Here is a 14,417-nt window from a genome sequence, read left to right as displayed (position 1 = left end):
TAACACATAGCCCTCAACTTAATCACTCATGTTTACACACTTTAAAAATGTCAACAAATTAACATCTTCTCCAACACACTGACTCCAAAAAACCTCAATCACTGTTACCCTGCGGCACTCGACACAACTCGCAACACTGCCGCCGGCTTCAGTGATGCCTTCAGACGCGTGGCTTATGGGTCATTGTGTCAAGAGCGTTCCGAACTGCCCTCCAAAGCTCCTCCCGTCAACAGGAACCCAGAGAGGATCATCTCCTTTTTTGGACCGCCGGCTGAGCAGAGTTAAGTATCATTTTTTGCATCTGCATTTCCAGAGCCTTAGCAAGGGGATGGACCACATTTAGATGAAGATTTGTAGACATTTGTTTATGCACAACAAAGGAGAAGTTTTGCTTCCCCGCTTTATCTTGTATATGCATAGAAGAATGCAAACTCTCAATAAGTCACATACAGTGTTATTTCACTTCCCGCTTACACTGAAATGTCAGAATGGAGATTGAATTTGGATGAACATTGATGTCGCATGCAGTTGCATATAAGCACAATAGCATGGAATTACACAATGTGCATTAATGATTGTCTAGAGATCCTTAAAACAGTCTCTGTATTTCTCAGTATGGCTATGTTTAGAAAATGGTGTCTTCCGGCAACTTTGCGCACAGAAACGCAAGTAAAGATAATTACCTCTTGTGAAGAGTCCATCATGTAATCTTAAATCCTCCATGTCCTCTATGGGTGAAGATAACTGGGTGGAAGAGGGATGGGGGCGGCGTGGGATCACAATACGCTTGTTTTCATGTGGATGTAGTCTCGCATTGCTAGACCTTCCTTCACAGCACTGCGGAGGAGGGTCTGGCTTCTCCACACAGCAATGCGGTAAGGAAGAGAAACGTGCTCTGGTTTGTTGGCATTTCTTTAAACCAATCACAATCGTCAATTGCTAGTGCCACTATTGGGGGGACATGTGTAGGCTACATTCAAACGTTGTTTCAGTTGTGGAACAGAAAACTCAGATTGGAAAGATTAGTCTGGCTGGCAGTCTGGATTCTGGAGAGATCTGAGGAGCATTTTGTCGCATTTAAAAGAAAGTGTAAGGTAATGGACATCCGGAAAAAAGGACATACGGCGGCAACGGAGCAATCCCTGATGTGGACGGCCATGGATATACACTAATTTATATGCACTAATTACACACTAGTTTTGTTACTTGTGAGATGTTACCTTGTTGTGCTCTCACATAGATCATACTAACCCTTCACCTCCACAAAGTGCTGGTTAAGTAAAGAGTTTTCATCTCTGTGTCTTTGAATTTGAACAGCTTAGTCAAGAAGACCCCTGAAATGAAGTAAAAAGATGAAGAAAAGAGCAAAGTGAGCCGGGGAGCTGAGTGTGACTGGGTTAGGTCACACATGTCATGTTAAAGCAAAACTAAATAATTTAAAGCAACGCAACACAACGTCTGAACAGTGCTCATTCTTAGTGCTCTGCTGCAGACTCCCACGCCAGCTCCCCAACCACAAGGCCTGGAATAAAACAGAAGCAAGTCAAGTGGACATTTTAGGGTTAGAGCCCAGCTGTACAAGCTATTGATGTACTCTGCTTGACACGTTCCATGTTCTTCTTCGTTTTAAAGGGACTTTGTGAGGAACAACCTCTAAAGTGCCATACTGTCATTTAAAAGAGGTGATCCTTCATCACAGTTTTGCTATTTTCTGTACTACCAAGCACAATAAATGACACCACAGGAGGCATGAATTATAAAATGGACTAAATGATGAGATTGTGAATAGGACAGTGTGCTGTATTCACAGATGGATGGTTTGTGTGAGCCATATGAACTGCCCCACACACCCTCTGTGCTCTCCCTCTTTGCCTCAAGCAACTGCTTTGCGTTTCCTCCTGGTTTCAGATGTGATTACATGAAAATGCTCAGCCGGGCCACGTGAGATGGCACTCGCTCCCCTCAACCTTTCCCCCCTGCTCTGTTTCCCTGCCTCTTTTGCTATTGTCTCTCCCAAGCACTATGTTTCTAACCATCACAGCTGAAGAAGACTGCACAGAGAATCAATGGAATCAGATAAAAGATAATTAAATTGCAAGAGTAGCATGAGACAATACTTTTAAACAAGCTGTGTAAAATCACTTTATAACGAAACTTAATAACTTTTTGACTAAAATGTAATACTGGTAGTATTATAGATGTTTTATCATAGAATATCTGTCCATGAGATCTGGCGGGAAAAAGGTGTCATCTCCGCAAACAAAGTGACTAAAGAAACTTAAGTTTTGCACAAAAATGACACAATTATATGTCCAAAACACTCAACTTGGCCTGTACTTTTTCCTCACAGCAGCAAATTTAGTGTATAGGAATAGAGATTCCTTAAACAATTTATACGTGCATTAAAAATCGTATTACTTTTAATAATGAATAATAAAATTACATTGTAATCTAGATTTCTTTATAGATTTGTAATTGCATTATCTAAAGCTTTTGAGGTGCATACCCCCACTCATATTGTTGCTGGAACACATCACTATGGCAGATCGGATTTCGCTTCATATTCCTTTCTATGAGGAACTGGGCCAAGACGTACAATGAAAGTAACAGATTGAAGCACTTTGTGCAGAGTTCTATCAGGTCGTTCTTCTGAAATAATTCAAGCAGACGAGGAGGAGAGATGCTAAATGGATGCCACGAGAAAGATTGACGCCAGTGAGGTTTTTGTAAACAAATTGGAATTATTTAATAATGTAATCAGGACTGTATGTATGCATTAGGTTTGATTGACATTGACATTGCCATGGTTACACTATGGGAGAAGTGAGTATTATATATGCACCTTGCAGAGTTTCTGAGCTGGGCCAGTACTCACCAGCACTGACTACCGACACTTCTAATTTTTTTCCACATCAGTACCCTTAATTCTATACAGTCTATGGCTGATATGTATACAAAAATAGGCAAGATCAATCATGATTTATTGGGAGAAACCAGACAGCTCTGTGTAAAATCAGACATTCAGCTCTCCCATATAGCTCAAATGAAATTATCTTTTGAAAATGTGGTTATGTCGTTACATAACCACATTTTTAGAAACTGTGACAATGTGAGATTGGCAGTCCGTTTTCAGCTAGAATGTGTCTCAAAGATCCAGAGTTGGTTTGAGCGACGGATTTCAGTCTAGTTAATGAGAGAAATTACTCTTTTTACGCTAGATGTTCTACTACCTGAGAGATGTAGCTGCATTTGTTGTACACGGCACTGAGAATCAAGAGTACTATGCTTGTTTAATAAAACTTGCAAATGTATTTACAGTTTTCACATGGCTCTAATGCCAGTACTGACAGACTCTGGAAACAGTCATTGGTGCGTGTCAGTGACTTCAAAGCAGCTCTCTAGCAGCCTGTTCTCACTGTCAGCCTTAAAATACCTGTCATGTGGTCACACCGTGACAAACAAGGCGACCATTGTGTCCAGGTGGTCCTTTGTTTACTTGACCTAGCTGGGTTGCTTGGCATGACGAAATACCAAAGCACACAATGAGGGGAGAGGGGCGGAAAGGTATGGTGGCCTTGGCAAATTCCTCACCACATCAGGCATGACTCCATTCCCCACCGCTGCTCTGTTTGGCTTTAGTGGGACCTTTATTTGGAACAGATCGACACCGTGAAGTTTGTTTTTCACACTGTACATTGGCCTTTAGTAGACAAGAGATACAGTAACTTCTCTGCTGATTTTAGATTTCACTCTACGTTTTGGTTTTAGCTTTTTTTTGCTAATTGTACCTGTGAGATAACTTAACATGGAAACCAGAGGAATCTGGATGGAAAACCAACAAGAACTAAACAAAAGGATACCTTCATTTTCTTTACACAACATGTTGCTAATGGTGATTTCCTGTGGCTGGACAAGGAGTCATGAAACAGAACTTTTAAGGTGATCTCTGCTTGAAACTTGTTACATTGACATGATCTTGTCGTTTTCTCAAGCAATGGGAAACACATTCGGGTGGCAGCAATGAAAGCATAAAGTTCATTTTTTATTTTTCCGTAGAATTAAAGTTGACTGATTGGCTTGACAGACAGGGTCACAATTGAAAACATTTGTTCTGCGTTATGGAGGATTTTGTATACTGGCATGATATAAGCCAAGGCACAAAGCAGGCTTGCCTGAGTGTGTATTAAACACTAGTGGAGGAAACATATGGGCCCTTCTGTTGGAGAGCAGGTGGTTCCCCTCTAACTAATTCAAGCAAAACAGACCCGCTCCATCAAACACTCAACAGAGCTTTGTTCTGCAACAGTGGAAACTGATACAGTCCAGCCACATCTTTTGTGTGCACTGGGAAAGCCACAAGGTTACTGATTTATCAAGTGTGAGTGACACTGACACCTTGTGTGTACTTTCTGACCGTATGCAAAAAATCCATTTAGTTATATCACACTGTGAGTTGTAAGGGGAAATCAAATCAATAATGAATCATCAGCATAATACTTGCTGAATATGAAAATACAGAAACTAAAATGGTGCTGCTTGTATGCACTCATGTACTTTTATGCAAGCATTTACTTTATTTTATTCATGAAATGAAATGAAGCTAATCTCTTATATTGTCTATGTTAATGGAAACACAAATGCACTAGTGGTGTAGTCACATACTGTGCTGCCCCCCCCCACACACACACACACACATGCACACAACTAAATAACACACATGCAAGAAGACAAACACACACACGCCTCTTCAAAAATTCTGGCCCTTTACTGTCCAGCAGGCAGACTGACAATGACAAAAAAGAAACAGGCGAGTGGCTACACCAACGGATTTTTAAACAAAAACACATCCGGTAAATAATTGATAAGACAGAAAGCATGAACAGAAGCGGGCAGATGAGCAAATGCATCAACAGACCGACTGGACCACGGCTCCACTCACAGACACCTGACCTGCCTGCAGCCGTGTGTGGGACTCTAACTATCCTCTCTCTGCAGAGCAGCACAGCATGGGGTAGAGGAAGGTGGATATGAAGAAAAACAGTCGTTGTTATGGGTTTACTGTCTGAAGCACTGTGGTTGTTGTTGTAATGATGATTATGAAGCTGTGTAGAGCTGTCTCTTAACATGCGGTATTATAACAACGGTAATATAGATCTCGTTATATTAAGACTCAATCTATAAACTTTTTAAAAATATTCATTGAACTGTACTGTACATATATATGTACTGTATATATATTACATAATGATAATTAAGATGAATGAATCTGAAAACTTTTCAGGGTCCCCCCTGGCAGAGTGCCACAGAGGCCGCTTTGAAAGAGGAGCTGCAGCAATGGGCAGTACAAAGAACATATGGTGATTTCTGAAAATTAAACTGCATAAATCTGCTCTGGTCTAACCTCTAAAAACAATTATGAACCTCAAAATGGTAATATGGCCACTTTGAGCACTGCAGTAGCAAGTAGGCGTGTTGGCATGGATTTCCAGACTGTAAAAAATTACATTTTTGGTGTTTGTCTTGTCACTTAATGGATAAAAACATGATGCAGTTCTGCAGAAACAAGCCGGTAAACATAACATTGACACATTATCATCTTTTAAAGTGTATTATTGCAAAATAGTTGCCTATTTATGCATCCAGCAGACATGGAGTATCATGGGCACTATGTTTCTGGCCACCTGGTGAATGAGTCCAATATTCACTCTAAGTTTTTTCAGTTTTATTTTGTATTTGCATTCTTTAACGTTGGCGCCTGTAGAGATTTGAATCAGTACGTCAGCATAATTCTCATCTGTGCCTTCCACACCAGTTAAAGTGTTCATCTTCTTCTATCCCCTTGTTGAATAAACCCTTGGCAGAAGTCCAGCAGATGTAAGGGGAGATTGGGCAAATTGTCCCCCCGAGAAAGCGGCTGTGGGCCTGTAGGGCGAGGGCCACAGTACCCGGGAGTCCCTTGTTGTTACTATTCTTCAGTTATGTATGTCAAGGCTGTATAATGTTTCACGTGGCGAGACAGGGGACTAGCATGAGAGAACATTCAACTGCAGGGAAGTGAGCAGTCAGGAAGTGAACAATAATTCAAAACAGAACTGCCAACAATGGTGGGCTTTCAAACGTGTTGACTTTAAAGCACATAGATATGTGGACACATAAACAATATGGAACGGTCATGCTTGAGGTTTGAGATGGAAAAGGTGCATTTAACCATACTTTAGGGGGGGAGGAATATAATTGTTTGTAATATACTAAAAACATAATAGCCAGGGGTCTGAAAAGTGGATTTGGCTGTGGGAGTAGTTTTTAATTCTTTGTGACTGACATGAATTCAAGCTGACCCAAATTGCTGTGTTGCATAAAGACTTCAAATGTTTTAAAGCCTCCTCAAAAGATGGATTATGGGTGTCACGTGTCACTTCAGACTGATTACCAAAATTTCAAAAGCTGTGCTATGATAGACATTGCAGAGGTTACCTGTTATGAAGCAAATCATTACATCCAACATTTTTTCATACAATGTCCCACTTATTACCATGCTGGTGGATGTGGAGCTTTTCATGATGGCGTGTGGAGTATCTGCTGCTGCATTGTTTAAACATTATCAGTAACATCAACACCACCCTGACTGAACAGCCAATATTCACTGTGGACCCTGATATTAAAATGAATTTAATATGTTAAACAGGGTATAAATCTTCAGGCTTGAAATCTTCATCTTCTTGATGCTAATGGCATAGTTAAACAACAGTACAAAGGGGATGCAAATCCTTTTATTTCTACCTTGACACTGGTGCGTTTGAATATTTTATGTTTTCAAAAGTGTTAAAATGTATATGCCGTTCTAACTAGAAACATGCTGCGTACTTGTGTAGGAGCACATGCACCCATAAAAGCTTGCACGCTAACCACACACACAACCTTGTCATGCTTTTTGTGTAACGTTTTGTGATCCAACTCAGTGAGCAGTAAGTAAATTGTGAGCAGCTCTGTGGGTTGGGAGAACTCAGTTGTTCTCTGTGCTGAGCGGGATCCTCTGCTCTGTCACGGTGCTGCGCTGTGCGTTTACTGTCCTCGGCAGGGAAGCTTCCTCGCTCCGAGTCTGACTCTCTGCCACTGGCTCTAAAGCTGCAGGTCTTCATTGGCCTTTCGCTGTGATCCAATGTGGCACTGCTGCTGCACTGACTCAGGGCCAGGCATGTGTGTGTGTGTGTGTGTGTGTGTGAGTGTGTATGTGAAGATCCATGTAAAAGTAGAAGAGGGTGCGAGAGAATCGTATGTTCACTCTACTGACCTGAATACAAAAATGCATGGAGAGGATGTGTGGTTTTGCGTGAGTGTAGTGTGCTGAGACTATACATGTTGTTTAGGTCAAGATTCGTCATCATGACAATGTGAGAGACTGCATTATCGCTGTGAGGCAGAGTGTCATGACCACGGTTTTTACCTGGAGGAACGGCACTCTCATAATCAATTTTAGGATCCTTGGGGAAGAAATCAATGTAGACTGGAGCCATGTTAGCCCCAATAGCACAAATGGTTGCATACTGTGGGAGCACTAGGTGCAAGAGTGAAGAAGTCCAGTTAGGAAAAGGTGAGTTACTAAAGCATCTGTCGTGTCTGCCTTGTTCACACCTAAGGAATCTTTGAAAGGCACTGGCATCTCATCATGTCTTCCTTGGTGGTTTTCTCCCAGTGTGATTGTTGTTATTTTGTCTCATAAAAATAATGAGGCCAGCAAAATCTACACCCCTTTGACCCAGAGGGAAGTTTTTTGTGCTGCTAAAGTAACTTTGTAGCTGTGCTAAAAACATTGTTGACGTGACCTGAGGTCATTTATGTTTGGACTGTTATTATGGGGAAAGGAAAGTGCTTCATCTCATAATAATGCAGGGTGCATGGAGGGTAAATCACTTTTTTTTAATATATCTCACAAACTTTGTACAGGGTAAGCAAGATACTAACTTGTCTTACGTGTATGTCACTGACGCCTGGAAAGGCAAGGTGAAAAGGTATTACCTGAAAAGTTTCAGGTTATACCAACAAATGATTACGTTATAATGTGAAACTTTTCAGATAAATAGTATCATCTAACAGATCCAGCAGCAACTGAACAACTTGTTGGATATAGTGAAGAATACTTCATTCCAACCAGAACTAGTATTAGCTTTCAACAGCGTTACCATGAGGCTGCTGCTGCTGCTGCCTCATGGTAAAGAAAAAACTATTTCACTGATGCCTTTGCACTCGGTCCCCCGCCACTGTAGCTTACACATATTGATCTCCATAAACATGCTCATAAACTACTTTTAACACCTCTCTGCCCTGAGGCTTACATGGTGCCACTGTGGCCTGCAACTGGAGATTATGTGGTTTATCTAACAACCTTTTGGCAGCATTTGTCCCATCTCTTTTTCCATATATGAGTGGTCAGTACCCACATTACCATAGTGCCACCTCTCGGATTTAATACTTCGGATTCTTTCTCTTTAGCCCCGTACTCCAACCATTAGTGTAAAAGTGGCTGCTCAACATGTGAGAAGATAAATGCTCTACTGATATTAATCCATCTGACAAACACACACACACACACACACACGCACATACACACACAATCTCAGGCATTCCGCCCTTGAATAAACAAGGCAGGGCAGCGGCAGCGAAAGACAAACAGACCTGTAATAGATGTGTGGGAAATGCTTGCGTGTGGAAGCACCATGTGCTTTATGTCCTGATGTCCTCATGTGTTTGCATGTGTATTGTACGTGTGTGGTACCCATACAAACTACACCTACCCACCTCTAACCAAAAAGGCTTTGCATCCAGACGTGACCAGACAGGCTAAGAAGTAAACAGATTGCTATGTTTTCTGTGCACTCTGAATTATTACCTTGATACTGGATAGCAGGTATATGTGTCAGGGAGCAGTGAGTACAATTGACTTTGTAGAAGCAGAATAAATGAGATCCCAGAGGACTGAGTATACTGTCAGACTGGTCATGTTTGTGGATGCACACAGTGCAAAGCAGCTCCTCTGTGACATGGAAAGTATTTTAATTTAAAGGGTCACACAGTGTATATGTGGTCAGGTGAAAACGTACAAGTTATGGAAAACCTTCTTACATTTTATAAATGACCCAATGGCGATTCTGGGGGGTGGCCTGGGGTCACCCCTGAAAGCTCATTGGCCACTTCTGTGGCCACTCCAGATCTGATAGGTAGTTGGTCAAGTTTGTCAACACAAGAAACAAGAGATATGCTGTCAATTAATAATGACAGCTGAGCAACTGATTCAGGGCCAGTTTTACATTTTCATCCAACACAGTAATGGTCGCACTGAGGCTGTGAGAGTTTGTGAGTTTGGCCATGCAGGTCAGGTGACCCATGAGATGAGCACGCTGCATCTGCTGCTGCTGCTGGTCCGTGGAACAGGAGGACGGTCACAGTTACAACAGTTACAATACAACAACGGTAAAACCGCTGGATTCTCTCAATTGAGAGATGCGGTAATTTAATGTTTAGTCATATCGTACTTCCCTCTGAATGTGTAGGAAAACTTTATCCAGCACTAAGTAGCAGCTAAAAGTCAAACCACTTTACTTGAGGTTTTTCTTTTCTTCTTTTCTACTTCTATTACTCCACATTTCAGGGAGGAATATTGCATTTTTTACTACACTACATTCAACTGACAGCTTTAGATACTTTACAAATTACGACGTTTGCACACAACACACATGCAGTTTATAAAACATGATGCATTATTATAAATTTAACTACCCAAAAAAATAACGGCCTACAAATCCAACTGAAATGATTACACCATTAAACACAGAACTGTTTGGATTGTTTTCCAGTTTCTAAAATGTGAGGATTTTTCTACATTGAGTACTTTTACTTTTAATACTTTAAGTGCATGTTCTACGTGTGTACGGTGTCCGAAATAAACCCCAGACAGAAAGCCATGCTCATTCGTTTGCTCACCCAAAACAACGTTATTCATTTTATAATGTCCCTGGAGGTAAGGAGTCTCCACTGGTTTTCTGATCACTTTCAGAAATGAAGCAATCAGGAAAGGACAACACATTGAACATTTTTAATTAAACAGCTTATTAATGTTCGCATGTTGCCCTGTATGTGCTGATGTAACTGACTAGCTAGCAGTGCTTACCTAGGTACTGTGCATATGCAACTCCCAATAAAGATGGAACAGAAGTGACTCACTCTGTAGCTAAAACAGAGAGCTCAACACACCGGGTGAAAAGAGGAGCTGCAGCAAGGTGTAGTACAACAAAAATATGGTGTTTTCGGAAAATGTAACTACACAAACCTATTCTGGTAAAACCTCTAAATACAATAAAACCTAAACAATTAGCACAAGCGAGTACTTTAAGTACCTTTCACACACCAGACAAATGTCGGAATGGTTTAGTCCATGCCGATCATATTTGGTAAGTCAGGACAAGAATGACATACTGCAGAAAAACAAACTGTGATTTCTTGAAGTGCATAATTACAGTGCTGCCATCTGCTGCTTCACAATGCACAATGTGAGAGAGTGATCCTGTGGTAACATCCCAAAGAAACACATCTCTGGCTGGGTCTCCAGTCCAATGGCTACTACAGTATGTTGCCTTATTTTGAAGACAAGTTATCCCAAATCCCAACAGCACTCTCTCAAGTGGAAGTACATTAGTCATCTGCCTGGGACATTGCAGCTTGACAGATTGGTGAAAGAGGACCACATTTGCCTCTTTGTATGCAGCCTTTTGATAGGATTACAATGAGAACCAGTCAAGGGAGGATCACTGCATATATTTACTATGGAACTTGTTTAATAAGATTAGCTTTTTTGTATCCTATCGGTCTCAGACTTGAAGCTTTACTGGCTCATTCTTTGTACCATCTGATAATCTACTGATGCAATCCTAACGAGCCAAAGCCCTTGAAATTAAAGGAGTGAACCACACGGCAAGAGAGCATGAGAAAGTTTTTACCAACACACTTTTTGCTTTTGAATATTCAAATTAAATCTTGGAGCATGAAAAAACTAATTACCTGTGCTGTAAAATGCTGTAAGGACTTCTTCCACATGACAGATTAAACTTTTGAAAATCTCTTCTTTAGATCAGGTTTAGTAAAGTTTTAAGAGATTGCAATGTCTGTCTATTGGTTGGTTGGTTTGGTCTGGACTAGTCTATATCAACATTCCACTTCCGGGATTGCTCTTGTTCTGCCGGAAATTCCGCTGGGAGTCTCTCTTTTCGGATGTCCGTTTTCAGATGTCTGTTACCTTCCACTTTTTTTGTGTTGTAATTTTAAACTCTGGTTGTTTTATGAGAACTGTGGTGAACTGCTCCTCAGATCTCTGCAGGGTAAATGCAGACATCTAGCTGGACTGTCTGTCCAATCTTGAGTTTTCTGTTTTGCACGACTAAAACAACTTTTGAATGTACACACGTTCCATCAAAACAAGTTCCTTCCTGAGGCTATTTGGCTGTGGAGCCGTCGCGGCGCTTGGTGCTTAGCACCGCCCATGACAATTGTGATTGGTTTAAAGATATGTCAGAGCCTATTTTTCTCCCGTCCCTGAATGCTGTGTGGACTACCCAGACTTTCCTCCGCAGCGCTGTGGAGGAAGGTCTGGCAATGAGAGATTACGTCTAGACTGAAGTATTTCAACAACTATAAAATAGATTGCGATGAAATTGTGTGCAGACATTCATGGTCATGGACGATGTATCCCAATGATTTTGGGGATCCTTTGATTTTGCCTCTAGTGCCATAATCCAGTCAAAAGGTGCCTCAGCCTCAGCTGTACTTTGTGTTAAATACTGATAAGCAAATGTTTTCATGCTTATGCTGTAAACTGAGATGGTGAACATGGCTGAAGTTAGCATCCAGCTCAAGGCACAGCTGTATCTTTGCACAGCCTCACAGAGCTGCCAGCACGGCTGCATAGACTCTTGTTAACCAATGCGAAGCAATAAATTATTATGAAATAAACTCTCAGTGTGCCCCTAGTTCATGCCTATAGCTCATTTCCTGACTTGGACCTCAGTTTATAGCTGCATTGTTATGTCCTGTCAGCTGTTGAATGTAAAACAAACTTCAGGGATTATTTCGGATGTGTTTTTAAGAGAGCTGCCAATAGTTTAAGCATATTAAACTGCATGACTTTCTTGACATCAAAAGAACAGAGACGTGAAATACATGTTAAATATATGAGATACTTTCCCCTGAGCAGAAAGCCTCAGAAGAAAGGAGATCAGATTGATTCATCTCTTCATACACTGTAAAATATCTCTGAATTTATTAGTTACATGCAGAAGAAACTGTATTCACCAGTGTGAATTTACCTTGAGTCAGTCCCTCCAGAACACTTTTTTTGACATAACATTTGTGTTACTGAAACATGAAAGCATTATGACTTTCAGACTTTTATTTCAGCATGTGAACACTCAAACTGACTTTCAAGCTCAGGAGCAAGATGGTGACATTTCTGGCATACCATTTAAAAAGATCAGCTTTCCACATATCCATTCATCTCTTCCTCTCTGTCTCTTTTTCCACTGTGTCTCTGGGCAGGTAAAAAATAATCCTCACATCCAGCCTGTTAGTCACAGAGGATTAGACCCCTTGCAGAGATGGGAGTTGAGCAGAGAAAGAGGGACAATTTAAATGCACATGGTAATATGAGGTAATGTTCAGGGGCCCTAAGGAAAAGAGGCATCCATGAAACTACTGTGCATAGATACAAAGATACATTTTCATGAATGGAAAACATTTCCAACATTAAACGTGCTTCACATGCGATGACACACTCATGAGGTATGTGCAGGCAAATGCCTTGATTATCATGTTTATTTCATTCATCAATTTGTGCATTTGAAAGGCAGAAAGCACATTTTTCTTGTTCTTGTACAGACTCCCTGATGAATTGCAGACTCTGGCCAACTTTATTATCAGTGTAGATAGAGATCTCGCCACCTCCAACCCTTTGTGAAGCTCATTTGAAAGTCAAGACTCATTTATCAGCTTTTGATCTAATTAAACAACCTGGAGCTGGGATAAAAACAGGGACCAACCATTATCCGACTGACTCCATTAGCGACAAGTGCGAAATAAAGAATCGCTCCCCATCCTTCCCCACAACTTTAGGCCAACTTTCTTACTCTCTCTGCTCCTGCAGCAGCTGTTAAGAAATGTGATCTTGTTTTCATCTTGCCGTTTATTACTTTGCTGCTGCCCAGTTCTCCTGCTGTTTACTCTTGCATCATACCTTTCTCTCCTGAAACCTTTCATGTCATCATTGCTGAATTGTTTAGGCTTCTTAATTTCTGCTCCCAGGGGTGATTCTAGGATCAGACCTTTAAGAGGGCTGATGAGAATGATGAGAATGTGACACAGATACCCCCCCCCCCCCCCCCCCTCATAAATCAGTAATTTCATTAGTTGACAATCGCTGAAGTAGGTAAAGTTTTTTCACGCTATTTACACTATTATGGAACTAAACCCGACACTTTGTAAGTCACAGCAATAACGACACATTCAACAATTTGAATTGCTTACGTTTCAGTTTGGGTTCTAATCTGCCCCATGTAATAACCAACTTCTGCTCTGGTGACTACCAATGGTAAACTTCACAATTGCACTCCTGCTCTCCCTCTGACAGATCAGATAGAGACTCAGCCAAAAGGCGGGAGTCGGGTCAACTTTAAGATACTAACATCATCCACCTCCTTACGTCAACATTTCATTTTGGCAAAGGTCTGTAAATTCTTAGCTCTCATTACTCCTTCTAACTTCTCCTAACGTCTGTGTGTGTTCACGAGTAGCTCTTCTCCCCAACCAGAAAACTAAATCAAGAGGAAGATCAGGTTATGGCCTGAAACTGAATAATGAATTATGTTCTCCTCTACCCAAAGTAAGTGTTTTACATGAAGGCTGTGTGTGAGGCCTTAGTGCAGTGCACCAGAAGGAGCTCCGTGCTTGCACAGTAATGTGTGATGAATGGGTTTTTAAGTGGATTCATAGTGTGTTAGCAATAGCCTGCAAAAAACATGTATCAGGAGGTCAAAGATCCTGTGTTTCAGCTGGAGACGTTTTCGCATTTTAACAGAATGGTGTGTTCCCCCTCTGCTGGTAATTTTGGGTATAACAATAAGGCTTGTGAAACTCCTAAAAAACTAATTTCTTTAAAAAAAAATCCTTTGCTATTGAAAAATGTCCGTTACTGTTTTACCAAATAACATGACTGCAAGCAGTTGTTATTATTATGTAGCATAATTACACTGCCACCAACTATTTCTAATATTTCTAATGTAATATGTGTATACACATACATACATATATATACACTCACCGGCCACTTTATTAGGTACACCTGTCCAACTGCTCGTTAACACTTAATTTCTAAGCAG

The sequence above is a fragment of the Etheostoma cragini genome, chromosome 4, assembly GCF_013103735.1.
Source record: "Etheostoma cragini isolate CJK2018 chromosome 4, CSU_Ecrag_1.0, whole genome shotgun sequence".
In the NCBI taxonomy this organism is placed as follows: Eukaryota; Metazoa; Chordata; class Actinopteri; order Perciformes; family Percidae; genus Etheostoma; species Etheostoma cragini.
This window is presented reverse-complemented; position numbering follows the sequence as displayed.